Below are 20,111 nucleotides of genomic sequence, written 5' to 3'. Positions count from 1 at the left end.
AAAAAGTGGCCTAAATGGATGATCAAAAAGCCTGATCGTCCAAGTACCCATAATCAAAGCTAGTTTTAGACGTATCTAAAACCAGCTTAGGCCTTTCCCCTACCTCTAAATGCACAGAGAGAAAAGAGGCATGTTTAGAGGAGGGGAAAGGGCGGGCGGTGGGTGGGAGGTGGGCCGACCTAGACCTAGGCGTGCAGCAGGTATAACCAAAACCTTAGGCAGGTTGCCTAGTTGGCACTTATACGTTTTGACTTAGACCAAGTCAAAACAGGTATAAGTGCCAAAAAGGGGCCACTGAGTTGATCGTGGCTGCTGCGATCAGCTCAGCGGCCCCAGCAACCTGCCTACCCCCTACAGCAATGATTGCGGCAGGAGAGATGGCTCATCTCCCCTGCCGCGATCCACCCTTCCCCTCACCAACAACGATCAGGGCAAGAGGGAGCCCAAGCCCTCTTGCCCCGGCAGCATCCCGACTCCCCGACAACGATCAGGGCAAGAGGGAGCCCAAGCCCTCCTGCCCCAGGCACCCCCGAACTTCCCAACAGAATTGGGGCAGGAGGGAGCCCAAGCCCTCCTGCCCTAGGCACCCCTGAACTCCCCGACAGGATCAGGGCAGGAGGGAGCCCAAGCCCTCCTGCCCCGCAATCCTCAATCCCCCCCCCCCCCGGCCGAATCCGTTGGGACCAGAAGGGAGCCCAATCCCTCCTGGCCCGTGACCCTCTCTAATCCCCACCCCCCCTTAAAATACGGGCAGGAGGGATCCCAGGCCCTCCTGCCCTCAACACAAACCCCCCAATGACTGCCCTCCCCGAACCCCTGATCGCCCCCCCCGCCAACCCGTGACCCACCCACCGACCCCACGACCCCCCCAACCCACCCCCCCTTCCGCATACCTCCGGCAGGTCAGCCAACGCAGGAATGGGGCCGGATTGGCCCAGGCAGCTCTAACCCAGCCCACAGGTGGGGCCTGAGGCACCTGGGCCAACCAGAATAGGCCCAGGAGCCTTAGGCTCCTCCTGTGGGCGGAGCCTTCAGCACATGGACCCAACCCAGCCCATGTGCTTAAGGCCCCGTTTTTTTGATAATGGACATTTTCCCTGCTTCTTTCAATGTTTAAGGCCTTAGGCCAAAAGGGGACTTAGACATTTTTTTGGATTATGCCCCTCCACGGGTCTAAATACTTCAGTGGATTGGTGCTCGTTTTTTTGAAAAAGTTTTTTGAAAAGTTTTTCTTCATCATTCATTATTTATTGCAGTTATTTTAGTAACATAAATTGTTTTTTTTTTTTAAATATTAATTTAGTTTCCGAATTGTCTCACAAGATTATTTAAATATTTTAATACATTGGTTGAATACGCATGTGCTCCAATAAGAATGACATCAGAGTAGTAGAGTATAACAGCGCATGCTCGGCGTTCGGTATACTCCAGTGCCATTTTGCTTCTTAATTGAAGCTAGCTGCACAATGAGTATCCTTTGTTTAACGTAACAATAATTGTATGATAATAAGTTATAAAATTATATAATATAAGCATTTTTTGCTTGTTTCGTAGCTTGAATATTCGACCCCTGATGAAGCCGTTTTAAAGGCGAAACGGGTCCCGTAGGGCTACCAGCTATAACAGCTACGTCCTTTGAGCAGGAGCACCGGCTAAAGATTAAAGCAAAAAAGATAAGTGCTGGACTTCTTGCCACATAGTTGCATTATATATTAGCACTTTAAGATTTAATTTAAGCACAGAGCACTTTACAAAAAAAAAAAACACCTAAATAATTCTCAGCTCGATGAAAGATACACTTACACAAACTCCAATTGTACTGATTAAACCTGCAGTAGTGACTTTAGACTCTATTTGGGACTTAATGGCTGGTTTTGTTAAAAATATAACTCCTACATTTCAACAAATTGAAGAGAAAATTAAGGAACATGATAAGGAACTGAAGAACTTAAGAGAAGAAACAAATACTTTTAATTCATCAACTCAAAAAATAGAAAAAGAAATTGAATCATCGAAACAAATTCAAGAGATCTTAGTTAAAGACAATATTAACCTAAGGAAGAAGATTGAAATGCTTGAGAATAACTCACGTAGCAATAATTTAAGGTTAATTAATTTTCCAAAACTCGAGTTAGTAACTCCTAGAGATATGCTTAAGAGATATCTAATGGAAAATTTAGAGATATCCGAGGATTCATTACCACCATTTTCAAGGGTTTATTACTTGCCTGATAAAGAACAAAATCAACAACCAAAAGTAAAATCTTCAGATCAAGAACCTTTAAATATTTCACAGGTTTTAGAAACATCTGAGAAGGATTTAGCATCACCAGCCACTATGATTATCACCTTAGCTTTGCCAATTGACAAAACATGGTTGTTAAAACTTTACTTTAAAAATAGACAAAAAAGCTTTCTTGGTTATAAAATATTAATGTTCCCAGATCTGGCACGGGAGACGCAAAGGCGCCGCCGTGAATTTCTTCTTTTGAAACCTGGGGTTTTATCTTTGGGGGCAACTTTTTATTTGAGACATCCGTGTAAGTGTATTGTATATTATCGTACGTTTAAATATGTGTTTTTTGAACCATCACAACTGACTAACTTCGTGGCTATGTCTCGTCTGAATGTTAACAATCTTTGAGCCCTATAATTTAGATATTGTGACCCCTATCTCAATGCTATAGCTCTCAGTTTTCTGTTATTATTACTGTTCTTTTTTTTTTCTTCGCCAAGTTTCTTTAATTCTTGGATCTTAATTTGTGGACTTGAGCATAAATAGTATAATTGTTAACTTAGGAATTATATTACTATTGTATTTGATATCCATTCTATTCTTGCTTTCTGTACAAGTGTAATACTTGAAATTTAAGTTGAAAATAATAAAAATATAATAAAAAAAAATAAAAAAAAAAATTATATAATATAAGCATTTTTTGCTTGTTTCGTAGCTTGAATATTCGACCCCTGATGAAGCCGTTTTAAAGGCGAAACGGGTCCCGTAGGGCTACCAGCTATAACAGCTACGTCCTTTGAGCAGGAGCACCGGCTAAAGATTAAAGCAAAAAAGATAAGTGCTGGACTTCTTGCCACATAGTTGCATTATATATTAGCACTTTAAGATTTAATTTAAGCACAGAGCACTTTACAAAAAAAAAAACACCTAAATAATTCTCAGCTCGATGAAAGATACCATCTCCCTGCTTTGACTGATTTATAATCAGTTCAGGCATCTGAGAGCTAAAGAGATTTCAGCGGGGAATTTTTTGACTACAATTATTCGTAATAAGTCCTGTTGAATCCGTTTGCTTTCTAAGTTTGAGGACTTAGTCCATTGTGACATATTTAGTGATGATCTTAAGGTGGCCAAACAGGTTGAAAAGGTGACGGCGAAAGCTAGAAGGATGCTAGGTTGCATAGGGAGAGATATGGCCAGTAGGAAAAAGGAGGTATTAATGCCTCTGTGTAAGACTCTGGTGAGACCTCATTGAGAATATTGTGTACAATTCTGGAGGCCACACCTTCAAAAAGATATAAAAAGGATGGAGTCGGTGTGTGGTCTTCGTGATAAGGTGTATGGGGCGGATTTAAAGACCTCAATCTGTATACTTTGGAGGAAAGGCGGGAGAGGCGATATCATAGAGACGTTTAAATATCTACGTAATATAAATGTGCATGAGTCGAGTCTCTTTCATTTGAAAGGAAACTCTGCAATGAGAGGGCATAGGATGAATTTAGAGGTGATAGGCTCTGGAGTAATCGGAGGAAATACTTTTTTACGGAAAGGGTGGTAGATGCATGGAACAGTCTCCTGGAAGAGGTGGTGGAAACAGAGACTGTGTCTGAATTCAAGAGGGCCTGGGATAGGCATGTGGGATCTATCGGAGAGAGAAAGAGATAATGGTTACTGCGGCTGGGCAGACTAGATGGGCCATTTGACCTTCATCTGCTGTCATGTTTCTATGTTTCTTTTTTCCACAAAAGAGAATATTTTTATGAAGGCTTTTCTGCATGTACAGCCTGATTTACGCATAGAAAATTCATTTTTATCAAATTGTGCAAATATCTATCTACCAAAAAATTGCATGTAGACATTCCAAGGGGCACTGTTTGAGTAGAGTCTTGTGTATGCACCTGTTGTATAAAATACTTACATACCCACATGGAGATAATGTTATAAGGGGTTGCTTATGTGTGAAGACCATGTTCAGTTTATATTTAAGAACTACTACTACTATTATTTTTATAGCACTATCAGACTCAAGCAGCACTGCAGAGAGTCACAAAGAAGAAGAAACAGTCCCTGCATGAAAGAGCTTACAATCTAAACAGCCAACACAAACAAACAGGATGTCATTTAAGGGGAATGGTTAATCAGCTGGCTGGGTTGGAGGGCAGAGGGGAGTACAGGACAATCACTGTGATATCACTGATGAGGTTGGCTTTTATTGGTGGAATGAGGCATTATGACATCACAATCTCAGCTCTGCTTCCCAAAGACTGAAACTCCTCACACGATTACTACACTTCTCCCTCCATATTCATGGGGGATGCGGGCAGAACAAAGCCGTGAATACCGAAAAACCGCAAATAACTTTTTGCATGTTATTCGCGGCTTTTTCGGTAAAATAGACCTGAAAAAGATAATAAACCGTGAATAACCCGTCCTGCGATTTGCTCCGTACAACGCCGGGAGCAGCGATTTCCTCCATGAAGCACCGGGAGAAGCGATTTCCAATGTGAAACGCTGGGTTCAGTGACAAAAATTGGTGTCAGGTCAAAAGCGCGCCGGGACAAAGGCGCGCCCAGACATTTGAGCGCAGCACGCGCCGCCACATCACTCTAAATTACTGTTTTTAGCGCTCCGACGGGGGGGCGTGGGGGGGAACCCCCCCACTTTACTTAATAGACATCGCGCCGCGTTGTGGGGGGTTGTAACCCCCACATTTTACTGAAAACTTCACTTTTTCCCTGTTTTTAGGGGAAAAGTTCAGCTTACAGTAAAATGTGGAGGGTTACAACCCCCCAAACCCCCCTAACGCCGGCGCGATGTCTATTAAGTAAACTGGGGGGGTTCCCCAACAAAACCCCCCGTCGGAGCTCCTAAAAACTATAATTTAGAGCAGCGCGGCGGTGCGCGCTGCGCTCAATTGTCAGCGCGCGCTTTTGTCTTTCGCGCCGTTGTCTATGAACCCAAAAATTAGGGGGGCGGAGTCAGCATCCGAAAAATCGTGAATAAGCGAATCCGCGGATACGGAGGGAGAAGCGTACTACTGTTATTTCTTTAGCACTACCAGACTCACTGCAGCACTGCACAGAGCCACAAAGAAGAAGAAACAGTCCCTTCTCGATAGAGCTTACAATCTAAACAGCCAAGACAGACAAACAGGATGTCATGGATACAGTTAAGGGGAAACGGTTAATCTGCTGGCTGGGTTGGTGGCCAGTGAGAAGTAGGGTTATGGATTGAAGGCTAAATAAAAAAGGTGGGCTTTCAGTCTGCTTTTAAACAAGGAAGGGGGCTTGACGGACAAACTCAGGTATCTATCTTTATAAAATACTGCTAGTAAAGTAGCAGAAATTGCACTTAGTCTGAAGTTACAGATATATTTACACCTGCATTCTTCCCCAGAACAGGAAAACACATTGATCATGTAAAGCAGGGCTGCCCAAGTCCGGTCCTCGAGATCTACTGGCAGGCCAGGTTTTCTGGATATCCACAAGGAACATGCATGAAAGAGATTTGCATACAAAGGCAGTGCAGGCAAATCTCTCTCATGCATATTCATTGCAGATATCCAGAAAACCTGGCCTGCCAGTAGATCTCAAGGACCGGACTTGAGCAGCCCTGATGTAAAGTACCTTCCAGGTACCACCCATACTTTAATATGCATAACCCTTGGGGTAACATTATAAAAGTCCTTTATACATGTTAAATCCTTTTAAACATTACCTCCATGCAGTATATATTTGTGTAGGATACCTTTAAAAAAGAGAAATAAAAGATGTAATTTTTAATTTTTACTTTGGTGCCCGGTTATAAAATTACCCTCAATTACCATTAATTTACTTAGAAATCATTCTATCGTTTCTATGTTTATTCTTTTAAGACACCTAAGTTTGAAAAGGCTCATGTCGGTGAGATCTTCTAAGGCACATTTGCTAGTAGGTATCTATTAAAGAAAGCTTTATTGAATGAAGAAATAATAATGCAAATGGTTCTAGTGTGTTCATAGTAACTGTAGCTGAATGCAGTTCACCTTGAACCACCGTTGAAAAGAAATGAGATAAATCCAACAATTCCTACTTGGAATTTTCAATAAAAATGGCAACTATATATCTTCTTTTGAAACAATACTGTTATTCATAACTATATCCTTTTCTGTAACGGTATCCAGAAGAGATTCAGAACCGATGTTTTTATATTATGTATTTGGGGCCCCTTACTTTCAATTTCCTTAAAACGGCAGTATGATTTATCCTTGCACTACTATTCATTTATCGTTTATTAAAATTTGCTAGGTTCACCTTTTTTACTAGAGCAAGTCAAAGCGAAGTACAATACAATATAATAAAATTAATAAAATTAATGGAAAAGAATGCCAAAGTCGTGCTAGGCAAGAGTCCTTTCATACACGCACACTATATTTAAACAATCTACTTGTTTTGACTCTTGTACAGAATTACCCCATGCAACCCCTATGAGAGGGTATTACTAGAGAATGATACAGGAACAAAATTTTTACCCATCCCCACGGGAACTCATTTTCCCGTCTGGCAAGTTCTTTTCCTGTCCCTGCCCCATTCCTGCAAGCTCCGTCCTCATCTGCACAAGCCTCAGACCCTTTAAAATCATAAGTAGCAACATTCTAGAGCTCAGATTGTGATGTCATAATGCCTCATTCCACCAATTCCTAAGCTCCGTCCTCATCTGCATAAGCCTCAAACACTAAAATCATAAGTAGCAACATTCTAGAGCTCAGATTGTGATGTCATAATCCCTCATTTCACCAATGCCTAAGCTCCGTCCTCATCTGCACAAGCCTCAAACACTTTAAAATCATAAGTAGCAACATTCTAGAGCTCAGATTTTGATGTCATAATGCCTCATTCCACCAATGCCTCAGCTCTGTACTCATCTGCACAAGCCTCAAACACTTTAAAATCATACCGTAAGTGTTTGAGGCTTGTGCGGTTAAGGCAGAGCTTGCAGGAATGGGGCAGGGACAGGGACAATTGCGTTCCTGCGGGGACGGGGACAAGTTTGTCCCCATCTCATTCTCTAGGTATTATTTCCCATGGTTCCTCTGAATGCCAAGCTAAAGAAATAAGTTTTAAGTCTAATTTTAAAATTTTCAACAATATGTCTCTGCTTTAAGGTAGCCTGGTAATGAGCTCCAGAGGAATGGAGCTATAAAATAAAAAGTATTTTTTTGGGTGCATTCCCAGTAGGCTTTCTTTGGACCAGGCAATACTAACTTATGATCATTGAGGGAACGGAGGGAGCATGGTTCAATATAAGCAACAGCAAGAGAAGCTAGGCAATCTGGGATACTGGTGGGTTGTGCATTAAAGGTTAATATCAGGATTTTAATTTGCACCCAGTATTCGACAAGGCATCCAATGGAGTTTAGACAATAACAGAGATACGCGGTCATGTCTGCCTGCACTACAGAGTAATCACGCCATGGTGTTCTGAATTGTTTGGAGTCTTTTTAATTCAGCTGTTTTTAAATTTCAGAATAGACTATTTTACAATAGTCAATGTGTTATCCTGTAAACCAGAGGTGTCAAATGTCGGTCCTCAAGGGCCGCAATCCAGTCGGGTTTTCAGGATTTCCCCAATGAATATGCATGAGATCTATTTGCATGCACTGCTTTCATAGTATGCTAATAGATCTCATGCATATTCATTGGGGAAATCCTGAAAACCCGACTGGATTGCGGCCCTCGAGGACTGACATTTGACACCCCTGATGTAAACGTATTAATCAGAGCGTGAAGTCTCTTGAAATCTAGGTATGCTTGGATGGATTTAATTTAATTTTTCGAAGAGCAATAAATCTTGCACAAAGGAAACCTGATCAGAGAAAGTTAAGTTTGAATCAATGTAAACACCTAAATATTTTCATTTACCCCCTTCCTCCTCTTTTATAAAACTGTAGTGCGGCTTTTAGCGCCGGCCGCAGCAGTAAAAACTCCGACACTCAGCTCCAAATGAGAGCAGTGGCAAGTAAAAATAAAAAAATGAGCGAGTCTGGCTGGCAGCCAGTAGAAATAACTTTAAATGATCAATTACAAAAGTTATGAATTGAACCCTTTGTGTACTAAACCTGTTATAATATAAACTAAGGAAGGACTGGAGATAGATACAATTGTAAGATAATAAACCATAATCCAGTAAATTTGTATACACATATGTACTAATAATCACAGAGAAAGTCACTCCGAACCATTTCTAATGTGCCTGATGAAGTGAGCTGAGATTCTCCAGTTCTGCTTCATGCCATCTATCATAGGCAAAAAACCCTTCATCATATAATATTCAGACCCGCAGACAAAAAAATGGCAGTCATAGACAATGCTTATATGCTGAAAAATGTTAATATTGGGCAGAGCTGCTGATCCTACAAAAGAGCAATCACAAACAGTTACTCGTAAGCTTCAAATAGTGGCGTACCAAGGGGGGGCGTGGTCCGCCCCAGGTGCCAAGCCCTGATGGGGTGCTCCCGGTCCGGTTCCCCCCCCCCCCCACGCCGGGTGTCGCGTCTGGAAACAGCCTGCAGCAAGATCGCGATGCCAGCGATCTTTGCCTGCTTCGGCTGTTTCCTCCGCCATGGTCCCACCCCTCCTCTGATGTCAGAGGAGGGGCGGGACCGCGGCGGAGGAAACAGCCGAAGCAAGCAAAGATCGCTGGCATCGTGCGATCTTGCTGTAGGCTGTTTCCCCAGGGAAATGAAGCGGGGAGGGCGGAGGAATGAGCAGTGCTTCGTGGTGATGGTGGTGGGGCCGAGCGGTCCTTCGAGGTAGTGGGGGGGGGGGGGGGGCAGCAGGCATTCAGGGTGGGGCGGGCAAGCAGACCTTGTGGAGGAGGGGGAGACAGGCCTTCAGGGGGACAGGCAGGCCTTCGGGGGGGGTGACAGGCCATCGGGGGGGTTGCAGGCCTTCGGGGGGGACAGGCCTTCAAGGGAGGGCACAGGCCTTCAAGGGGGGGGACAGGCAGGCAGGCCTTCAAGGGGGGGACAGGCCTTCGAGGGGGGTGTAGGTCTTCGGGGAGGGAGCAGGCCTTCGGGGGGGGGGGGGTGCAGGCCTTCAAGGGGGGGCAGGCCTTCAAAGGGAACAGGCAGGCAGGCCTTCAAGGGGGGGACAGGCCTTCGGGGGGGGGTGCAGGCCTTCGGGGGGGTGCAGGCCTTCAAGGGGGGGACAGGCCTTCGGGGGGGGGGTGCAGGCCTTCAAGGGGGGGCAGGCCTTCAAAGGGAACAGGCAGGCAGGCCTTCAAGGGGGGGACAGGCCTTCGGTGGGGGGTGCAGGCCTTCGGGGGGGTGCAGGCCTTCAAGGGGGGGACAGGCCTTCGGGGGGGGGGGGGGGCAGGCCTTCAAGGGGGGGCAGGCCTTCAAAGGGAACAGGCAGGCAGGCCTTCAAGGGGGGGACAGGCCTTCGGTGGGGGGTGCAGGCCTTCGGGGGGGTGCAGGCCTTCAAGGGGGGGACAGGCCTTCAGGGGGGGCAGGCCTTCAAGGGGAACAGGCTGCTTCAGGGCTTTAAGATCCTCTGGAACAGAGAAAAGCTTTCACTCAACGCCGTAAGGTCCCAGGTATACCCCCACCGCTGACAATTGGGAGAGCAGGAGAGAATGACCAATCGCATCAAAGGCAGTTGAAAGGTCTAACAAGACCGCCAATGCTACATAACCTTCATCAAGTTTACCGTAGAGTAGACCTAGGTACACCGACAAATCCGCGCAGGACAATTCCGCTCCGACAAATGTGCCCTGACAATTGAGTACATGGGACAAAATTTACGGCCTGTGAAGGATATCTGGAAAGCCCTGATTTGCTAAGACTCCTCAGGTCCCGTCCCCTTCCAGATAGCCACTAAAAGGGTTCCCATAATCATGCTGTAAACCTAACCCTAACACTAGATAGGAAATAAATATTTTAAGTTTAGTGGGTGGGGGGGGAGGGAGGTCCACCCACCCCCCCTCACAAAGAAGGTTACTTTGTAACCCTCAAAAAGACAAAATAGTATCCCGTCAGGGCAGAATGCCCATTAAGTGTGCACATTTGTCATGTTGGGGTGCAATTGTCAGCACATTTGTCCTGCGCGCATTTGACGGGTCACCATAGACCTCACTTAAGAACATAAGAACATAAGTAGTCGCCTCCGCCGGGGCAGACCAGAGGTCCATCCTGCCCAGCGGTCCGCTCACGCGGCGGCCCATCAGGCATATTGCCTGAGCAGCAGTCCCTGACTAATTTTATGCCTACCTCTACACTTATCTCTAAACCTTCCACTGCTCTTATCTGTACCCCTCAATCCCTTTGTCCTCCAGGAACCTATCCAGGTCTTCCTTGAAACCCTGTACTGTGCTATTTCCTATCACGGCTTCCGGAAGGGTGTTCCATGTGTCCACCACCCTCTGTGTGAAAAAAAATTTCCTTGCGTTTGTTCTAAACCTGTCCCCCTTCAATTTCATCGAGTGTCCCCTTGTTCTTGTGGTTTCTTATCATGGTTGTTAGGACAGTGTCTATACTGTAGCTGGAACTAAAACCCGATTGATGTGGGTGAAAAATCAACACGGATTCTAGATGGTTTTGAAGTTTGAGTAAAGATTACTTTCTCGATTACCTCAACAAGGAAAAGCAAGTTTGATATTGGGTGGTAGTTAGAAGGGACAGTGGTATCTGTTGTACATTTCTTCAGATTTGGATGAATTATTGCCTTTTTTTTAAAGAGATCTGGTATTTTGCCCTCCCTTAAGACTGAAGTCTGTAAGGCGGTGATGTGACGGAAAGTAATTCAAGGCTGGATAGTTTATATCAATAGGAAGGGATTAAGTCCAACTTGGAGTATGTTGTGTGTATTTATGAAAGTATTTTTGAGATGTCTTTTGATGGTATGTTGAAACGCATCCCAAGCTGATCTTGGAGCTGCTAAAGTGGTTTGCTGGCAAAAGGAATTTGCTACAATACCAGCTTTCAAAGTCTGTATTTTTACAAGTGAAAAATTGAGCTAATGTGTTGGTAGAAGGGAGAAGAGACGCATTAATTAACCTAGTTAGTTTGGTTACTGGGTCAGACCAAAGGTCCATCAAGCCCAGTAGCCCGTTTTCACAGTGGCCAATCCAGGTCCCTAGTACCTGGCCAAAACCTAAGGAGTAGCAATATTCCATGCTACTAATCCAGGGCAAGCAGTGGCTTCTCTCATGTCTTTCTCAATAACGGACTATGGACTTTTCCTCCAGGAAATTGGCCAAACCTTTCTTAAAACCAGCTACGCTATCCACTCTTATCACAACCTCTGGCAATGCGTTCCACAGCTTAACTATTCTCTGAGTGAAAAAATATTTCCTCCTATTGGTTTTAAAAGTATTTCCCTGTAACTTCAGCAAGTGTCCCTAGTCTTTGTAATTTTTGATGGAGTGAAAAATCGATCCACGTGTTCCTGTTCTACTCCACTCGGGATTTTGTAGAGTTCAATCATATCTCCCCTCAGCCATCTCTTTTCGAAGCTGAAGAGCCCTAACCTTTTTAGTCTTTCCTCATATGAGAGGAGTTCCATCACCTTTATCATCTTAGTCACTCTTCTTTGAACAATCAATTGGACCGCTAAACAACCAAGGGGTAAAAGGGGCTATCAGAAAAGACAAGGCCATAGTGGAGAGATTTAATGAATTATTTGCTTCGGTCTTCACTGAGGAAGATGTGGGGGAGATTCTGGTGCCAGAAATGATATTCAATGCTGATGAATCAGAGAAACTCAAACAAATCTCTGTAACACTGGAAGATGTAAAGGGTCAATTTGACAAATTGAACAGTAGCAAATCACCTGGACCAGATGGTATACATTCCAGAGTACTGATAGAATTGAAAAATGAACTTGCAGAGCTATTGTTAGTAATTTGTAATTTATCTTTAAAATTCAGCATAGTAACAGAAGACTGGAGGGTGGCCAAAGTGACACCAATTTTTAAAAAGGGTTTCAGAGGTTATCCAGGAAATTGTAGACTGGTGAGTCTGATGTCGGTGCTGGGGAAAATGATAGAGATTTTTATAAAGAACAAAATGACAGAACATATGCATGAGCTTAGAATAATGAGAGAAAGCCAACATGGAGTTAGTCAAGGGAAATCTTGCTTCCCCAATCTACTACATTTCTTTGATGGGGTGAATAAACATGTGGATAAAGGTGAGCCAGCTGATATTGTATATTTTGATTTTCAAAAGACATTTGACAAAGTACCTCATGAAAGACTTCTGAGGAAATTAGAAAGTCATGGGATAGGAGGTAATGTCTTCTTATGGATTAAGAACTGGTTGAAAGACAGAAAACAAAGAGCAGGTTTAAATGGTCAATATTTTCAATGGAAAAGGGTAAATAGTGGGGTTCCCTAGGGTCTGTGCTGGGACCACTGCTTTTTAACATATTTATCAATGATCTAGAGAAAGGAATAACTAGTGAGATAATTAAATTTGCTGATGACACAAAGTTGTTCAAAGTTGTTAAATCACAAGAGGATTGTGAAAAATTGCAAAAGGACCTTGTGAGACTGGGCATTAAAATGCCACATGATGTTTGAGTAAGTGCAAAGTGAAGCATGTGCGAAAGAGGAACCTGAACTATAGCTATGTGATCCAGGGTTCCATGTTACGAGTCACCGCCCAGGAAAAGGAACTAGGTGTCATCATTGAGGATACACTGAAACTCTCAGCTCAGTGTGCAACGGCAGCTAAGAAAGCAAATAGAATGTTAGAAATTATCAGGAAAAGAATGGAAAACAGAGATGAAAATGTTATAATGCCTTTGTGTCATTCTTAGGATGTCCGTACCTCGAATACTATGTGCAATTCTGGTTGCCATATCGCAAAAAAGATATAACGGAATTAGAAAAGGTATAGAGAAGAGCAGCAAAAATGATAAAAGAGATGGGACGACTTCCTTATGAGGAAAAGCTAAAGTGGCTAGGGCTCTTCAGCTTGGAGAAGAGACAGCTCAGGGGGGATATGACAGAGGTCTGTAAAATACTTAGTGGAGTGGAAAAGGTAGATGTGAATCGTTTGTTTGATGCTTCCAAAATTACTAGGACTACGGGGCATGCGATGAAGCTACTAAGTAATAGATTTAAAACATTACTTTTTAATTACATGTTGAGTAGAGAAAATATTTCTTTACTCAACATGTAATTAAACTCTGGAATTTGTTGCCAGAGAATGTGGTAAAATCAGTTAGCATAGCAGGGTTTAAAAAAGGTTTTGTTTGTTTGTGTTTTAGGCCTCCGTGAAGGATCACATGGAGGTCCTTGCATTGTCTACTGTTGACTTTGTACTGTTATTCTGTTTGGAGTGTATATTTGTAATATACAAATTTTTTCAATAAAAATATTTAAAAAAAAAGGTTTTGATAATTTCCTAAAAGAGAAGTCCATAGGTCATTATTGAGATGACTTGGAGAAATCCACTACTTATTCCTAGGATAAGCAGTATGAAATCTGTTTTATTCCTTGGGATCTTGCCAGGTACCTGTGACCTGGGTTGGCCACTATTGAAAACAGGATACTGGGCTTGATGGACCTTTAGTCTGACCCAGTAGGGCAATGTATATGTTCTTATATTCTGCTTAGAAAAGTAAGCTTTTAGCCTTTTATTTAGTTGCAAGTTATAAAAATGCTGTCGATGTTTGTAAATCTGAAGATAGTACTGAGTTTTATGTTGTTTCCCTAAACGCTCTGCTCCTTGATCATTATTTATTAATTTTTTTTTTAGCAGTTCTGGGAGAGAGGAGGGAGGGAGGGGGTTGATTATATTTTAGTATTGTATTGTTATAATATTTACATTTATAATGATTATAATATTATAATGTGTGCTTTGTTGCTTTGATATATTATACATTGACATATCATTATAATGTTTGTAGTTACATTTGAAAACTAAAAAATATAAATAAATAAAAATTATTGCTTTAGTGCACTTCAGATTAATGACACTGTAAATTAATTTGGAGACTGTTCTTTCCACTAGCATGACAAGCTAATTAGTAGAACAGCATTTCTCTTTGGAAACCTCTACGTATGATAGCTTTGATTTTTCATTGCTCTGCACTTAAGACACTTCCAAATCTGATATATGGTAAAGTGTACTCAATATAATTTGTCAGTTCCATAATAGTACCTTTTGGCTCAAACGCACAAATTGATTTTAATGAGTTTTAAAATGCCTTATATGTACCTGGACTGGAATAATTATTGAATTGATAAAGTAAACAGAAAAATAAAATTCAAAAGTACAATGGGCACAGACACCACATTCATCTTTAAAAATTAGCAGAAAATTTTTAAATGCAATGAAAGAGAAAATATAGAATGCACATTAATTAAGTACTTTGGAAGAAAAACTCCCATCTTGGCTAATTAAAAGCATTTTCTTCTCAACAAGGTGTCCCAGCCCTGCCATCCCTCCTGTATGCCTTCTTCACTCAAATCTGCCAATAATTTACAGAGCTCTTCACGTCTAGCCAAGATGTCCTTTGAGTTAACTTCTCAAGGGACCAATCACAGAAAAACACTGGATACTGCACAGAGCACTTTGCTCTTCTTACATTTCCCAAACCTTACTATACAATGCCCCAAATGTACCATTAAAAGACACAGACCAGTGAAAACAACTGACAACACAGTAACAAAGAGACTACGGAAGCCTGAAGCAAGCATGGAAATCTACATTTCCTTTTAGGCTCTAAGACTAACTACCCATGCATGAAGGTGGGATTTAAGAGGCGATCTGAACAGTTATGAATCTAATTGAGTAAATACCTTTATAGCACACTAAATTCTAAATATTCAGCGGTAATGTACTATGGGGCCGCGATACTAAGACACACTACGGGTCTGCATCTGGTATGTGTAAACAAAGCTAAGGTGTGCGCTAGGGCACTGTTTCTTAAATCGTTCCTGATTTTATGTCAGTAAAATCCGACCTCTAGAACCAACCTCAGGCCCAGCCAGTTCCACCCATTCCCGCCCTGGTACGCCTCCAGCCCTGCCCCCGCTGCCTGTTCATCAGGCGAGAAGGCACCCGCGTTCGACGCAATTTCTTTCCAAACCCAAAGTGCCGGGTTTTGAAAAGCCATCCAGACCCCTCTCCCCCCCGGACATATCCTCAAAAGAAGGACATGTCCGGGGAAATCCGGACGTCTCGTAACCCTATTCCTGGAATACCCCCTTGCCAGTCAGATTTTCAGGATATCCACAATGAAAATGCATAAACTTGATTTGCATACACTGCCTCCATTATATACAAATTTCTTTCATGCATATTCATTGTGGATATCCTGAAAACCCTGACCGGCAAAGGGGTACTCCGGGAACACGTTGAGAAATATTGCGCTAGGGTGAAACCTCCCTGTTAACTGTTGAAAGCATTCCCGGGACTCTAGTGAAGGCCGCCATGCAGTTAACAAGGAGCAACAGTCATTACTGGTATGGATAATTATGTGGAATGCAGTTAGCTACACCTTGCATTGTGATGACTTCCGCATTATCTGCAAGACAGTCTCTGCCCCCAACAGGAATTTCTGTATTATTTATTTAATTCATTTTCTATCCCGTTTCCCCAAGAGAGATCAGAATGGGTTACAGGTTAAATATACATAATATACATTTAACAGGTTACAGTTTGCACGGGATTTGCCACTTCCCCCTCCACATTCACAGTGATAGGGGAACAGCATGGCAGCGAATACAGAAAAACCGCGAATAACTTTCCGTATATTATTCGCGCTTTTTCTGTAAAAAAAACAAAACAAAAGCCTAAAAAAAGACACAAAACCAAGAATAACCTGACCTGCAAGTCTAGCGATTTTCTCCGTACAATGCTGGGAGCAGCGATTTCCTATGATGTAAATTTGGGGGCGGAGCCTGGGAACGAAAAACCGCGAATAACCGAAACTGCGGTTAACAAAGCTGCGAATACGGAGGGGGAAGTGTAATTTCAGTACAAGTTTACAAGTTTTTTAATCCTAATTTGACAAATACTAGGGGGGGGGTGTCTAATGCTAATATATACAACGTACAGTTTACAGGTTATAATTTGTCATAGTAATCCTTATAGCACAAGTTTTTTCTGAACTTTACACACTTAAGACAGTTTACAGGTTAAATTTACCATAGTTACAGTGCAAGATTTTTCAATACAAGTTTTCCTAACGTGACACACACTGGGATCTGGTACCAATATGCATTGCTTTGTAATCCAACGGTCAAGGGCAGGGGAGTTAGGTGAAGAGGTATGTTTTTATTGCTTTCCTAAAGTTGAGGAGTCCTTCAAGGGATCTGATCTATGGGGGCAGTTGATTCCAGTGGCTTGGTGTGAAATGGGAGTAGGAACGTCATTTGGCGGTTTCCAGTTAATGGCTAAAGCTACTAACACGTGCCACTGTATTAGTGCTTGCTAGTGCAAGTTATTTGATCGTCATTTAAGCAATGCTGGCTTTCTCAACCCAGTCCTTGGGACATACCCAGCCAGTCGGGTTTTCAGGATACCCACAATGAATATGCATGAGATAGATTTGCATACAATGGAGGCAGTACATGCAACTCTGTCTCATTGAGGATATCCTGCAAACCAGATTAGCTAGGTGCATCCCATGAACTGGGTTGAGAACCCCTGATTACTGACAAGCATTAATGGTGTTAGTACTCACTAACACAGGCGCACATACACTTGTTTCTTTCAACCTGCAGTTTGCATACATTACAATTTTAATTCAGACTATTACTTAGGTCCCCATGAATGGCTTGTAAGAAATCCACTGTAGTGCATGCATTAGTCTCACACTATTTGGAGCAGGGGTGGCAAAGTCCCTCCTCAAGGGTTGCAATCCGGTCGGGTTTTCCCCAATGAATATGCATGAGATCTATTAGCATACAATGAAAGCAGTGCATGCAAATAGATCCCATGCATATTCATTGTGGAAATCCTGAAAACCCGACTGGATTGCGGTCCTCGAGGCGGGACTTTGACACCCCTGATTTAGAGCCTATATTAAAAATATAAATCAGCTGAAATGTGCTTTAATTAGACCACTGCCACTGGAAACTCCAATTTGTTCAGCATAGTTTCTGAAAACAGCATATTTCTCCAACTAAAGAGGAATTACTGCAAACTCATATAGATGGCTAAAATGTTCCATGTTTTCTCATAATCTCTGTACTGAAATGTAACATAAACGCTTGCAAAACAGCAAAAATGGGAGTCACTGTTCACAGAAATGTGCACACATATTGTACATTTCAGGGAACTCATTTTACATTCAAGCACATATACTGTATAATTAGAACACTCATACTTTCCTCTGCATAAATACTGGTGGATTTTCAAAACCAAAGTATGCAAAGATTTCTGTTCTGAAAATGGCCCCATTTACACCACCTTCTGAATGTGAATATATTCCGCAGGTAAATTTATGTGCAATACAAGCATATTTTGAAAAATGTGGACATAAATGCAACCCCCCCCCCTTCAATCCCACTCCTAGGAACACTGCTTCACAGTCTGGGAAATTTAAGCATAAACAGTCAATTTCTGTGAATAAAGCCTTTATTTCCTTACAGAAAAAGTTTCCAAAAATGCTCTCCCTTTGGATAACTCATAAACTATAGGTAAAGAATAATTAGATCTCTGTTGGCATTTACTGCATAATCAAGTAGTTATACACTAAGAAATATCCTAAATATATAATGAAAATCTAAGAATGTCCTGGGTAAGTTTATTTCTTTGCTTACATAAACACGAAAAGCGCTTCCTACTATTAAATCATCAGCACTATAACCACTTTCATTTGTTACTGACATTCGTGCCTGTATCAAAACATTACCATTCAGTCCCTTAAGTATCTTTATCTCTGGGCACGCTGCCAAGCAGTCCAATGGTGATAACCTCTATAGAGAAAGACCTCTTCCAGCTGGTGCCCGTGACTGTGAATTGTGTTATACACTTTTTGACTATGATGATGGCTCACTATACCAAGAGACCACAGCTATTGCAAGAATGATCATCTGGGTCTCAAGGCACCACGCTTAAAAAGAGGAGGGAGTGCTGGGTAAGGAAGAGATACCGCATAGAAAGTTACCGCTAGGGAATCTGAAGGATGAGAAGAGATGCAGAATTAGAATGTGACCAGCCATCACTAAACTTGAACACAAACGACTGCCAATGGCTGACGCTCCTTGTTTAAAATCTGCTGTGACTTTTTGTAAGCAAATGCACAAAGGTAGCACTGGGTATGGAAGACTAAGAAACAGAATGAAACTTGTTATTGACACTAACAGGGGATTTCAGACCACTTCCTACCTCCAAGGTAGCCAAATACAACATAGCAACTCCCCCTCTTAAACAATGCTTGGTTCAGAGAATGACATTTGTTGCCGTGAATTGGAATAAAATGGCCACAGCTTTCTTTACTGGAAAGCATTAGTAAAACTTAATATTACAAAGCTAACCATGCATAGTTTCCTAAAGTATAGAGCAATGAGCTCCCTGCCATCAACAGCTAGGAAGGCCACTTAGCACAAAAATAATTGAAAACCGCCCTAAATGCCCACCACGCTCAGTTGGAGCTTGTTGGGTTGGCATGGACCTCCGTGTTATGATTCCAGGTCAAAACCTACTGAATATGAAACCTAATAATCATATCCTGGAGAAAATGAGAACTCTGACAAAGCCATCCTACAGAATTGAACAATTTAGCTTGGGTTGCTCCCCCCTCCATGTGTGACAAACTATTAGAACATGACCCCGCTAAAGGCAGAATGACTTCAAATTATGATTAATAATGATCCAATAAAGGGTGAGATTGGAGGGGAAGCTGTCTGTATTTAAAAGCATCTCAGAAAATACTAACTCTGTATTATAACACCTTTACAGAAGCTCATGTATTGTAACACCATTACAGAAGCTCATGAAAACTGCTCTGAATTGACTTCACCAGTCGTCAGTAGCGGTATAGAAGCTTTCAATGAACAATTCTCTGAAGAGAAGCAAGAAATGTGATTTGGAAGTGCTCTGATAAGTAAGTTTTTGCACTTCTGCCCATGAAAGAAATTTTGACCAACCAATATGTGCCAAATTTTCCACTGCACACAGTTTAAAAACATTCAGTGGGAGACCTTTTAATACCACTCAGGCTTACATTACTCTGCCTCCGGTTAAGTTCCCCTATCACTCAATCTTCTTCATCTTCCTCCCCCCCTCTCACACACACACAACTACCAATGTTAGCTAGGTCCTTGCTCAAGGTGCCTCTCCAAAATCGGCTGGCTAGGTCCAGCTTCTCAGTCTGCCCTAGCACCCGCACCATTGTAAGGCAAGATGTGTCTCACCCCATCCCCCTATAATGAGGATGCTCAGGACAAGTCTTCTCACTGGGCTTGAAAGCAAAGATGTCCACCTGCTTCAAGCCTCTGGGAACCTCTCTTATCTATCTGTCTCACTCCTCCAACATCTGGATATTGGAAGCTAAAGAGTTCATCATTATTTCAGGAGCTTTCTCTTTTCATTCTAACCTTTGGTAGAATAATGGAACCCATATCCACTCAGGTCATCAACCTCCTCCCTGTTAACTTTGTAACAACCAATCATTGCTATTTGGTAAAACAACCAAAAGAAAAAATTTAACAAGGGTAGTCATTTTCTAATTTTCCCTGCAGTGGCCTTATTTTTGAGAATACACTCGAAGCAGTATTTGCTTGTCATCTTATCTAAGACACAAGTCATTAAGATCCTTGTCCATGGGTAAAAATAAGAAGTATATAGAAACCAAGCCAGCAATATTAGGCACAACAGATATAAATACTTTTGCATTTCATCCTGCTTCACCAGGTGCAATATCTTGTAATGTAA

General features: G+C 42.3%; 1 protein-coding gene across 10 annotated transcripts in view; it reads right to left on the bottom strand.

The window, feature by feature from the left end:
• Window positions 1–20,111, bottom strand: part of CADPS2 (calcium dependent secretion activator 2) — a 575,994-nt gene that overhangs the window by 103,490 nt on the left and 452,393 nt on the right. The window lies entirely within an intron of this gene.

Source organism: Geotrypetes seraphini, chromosome 9, assembly GCF_902459505.1.
Source record: "Geotrypetes seraphini chromosome 9, aGeoSer1.1, whole genome shotgun sequence".
Lineage (NCBI taxonomy): Eukaryota > Metazoa > Chordata > Amphibia > Gymnophiona > Dermophiidae > Geotrypetes > Geotrypetes seraphini.
Note: the sequence above shows the minus strand (reverse complement) of the source record. Positions and strands in the feature narration are given on the sequence as shown.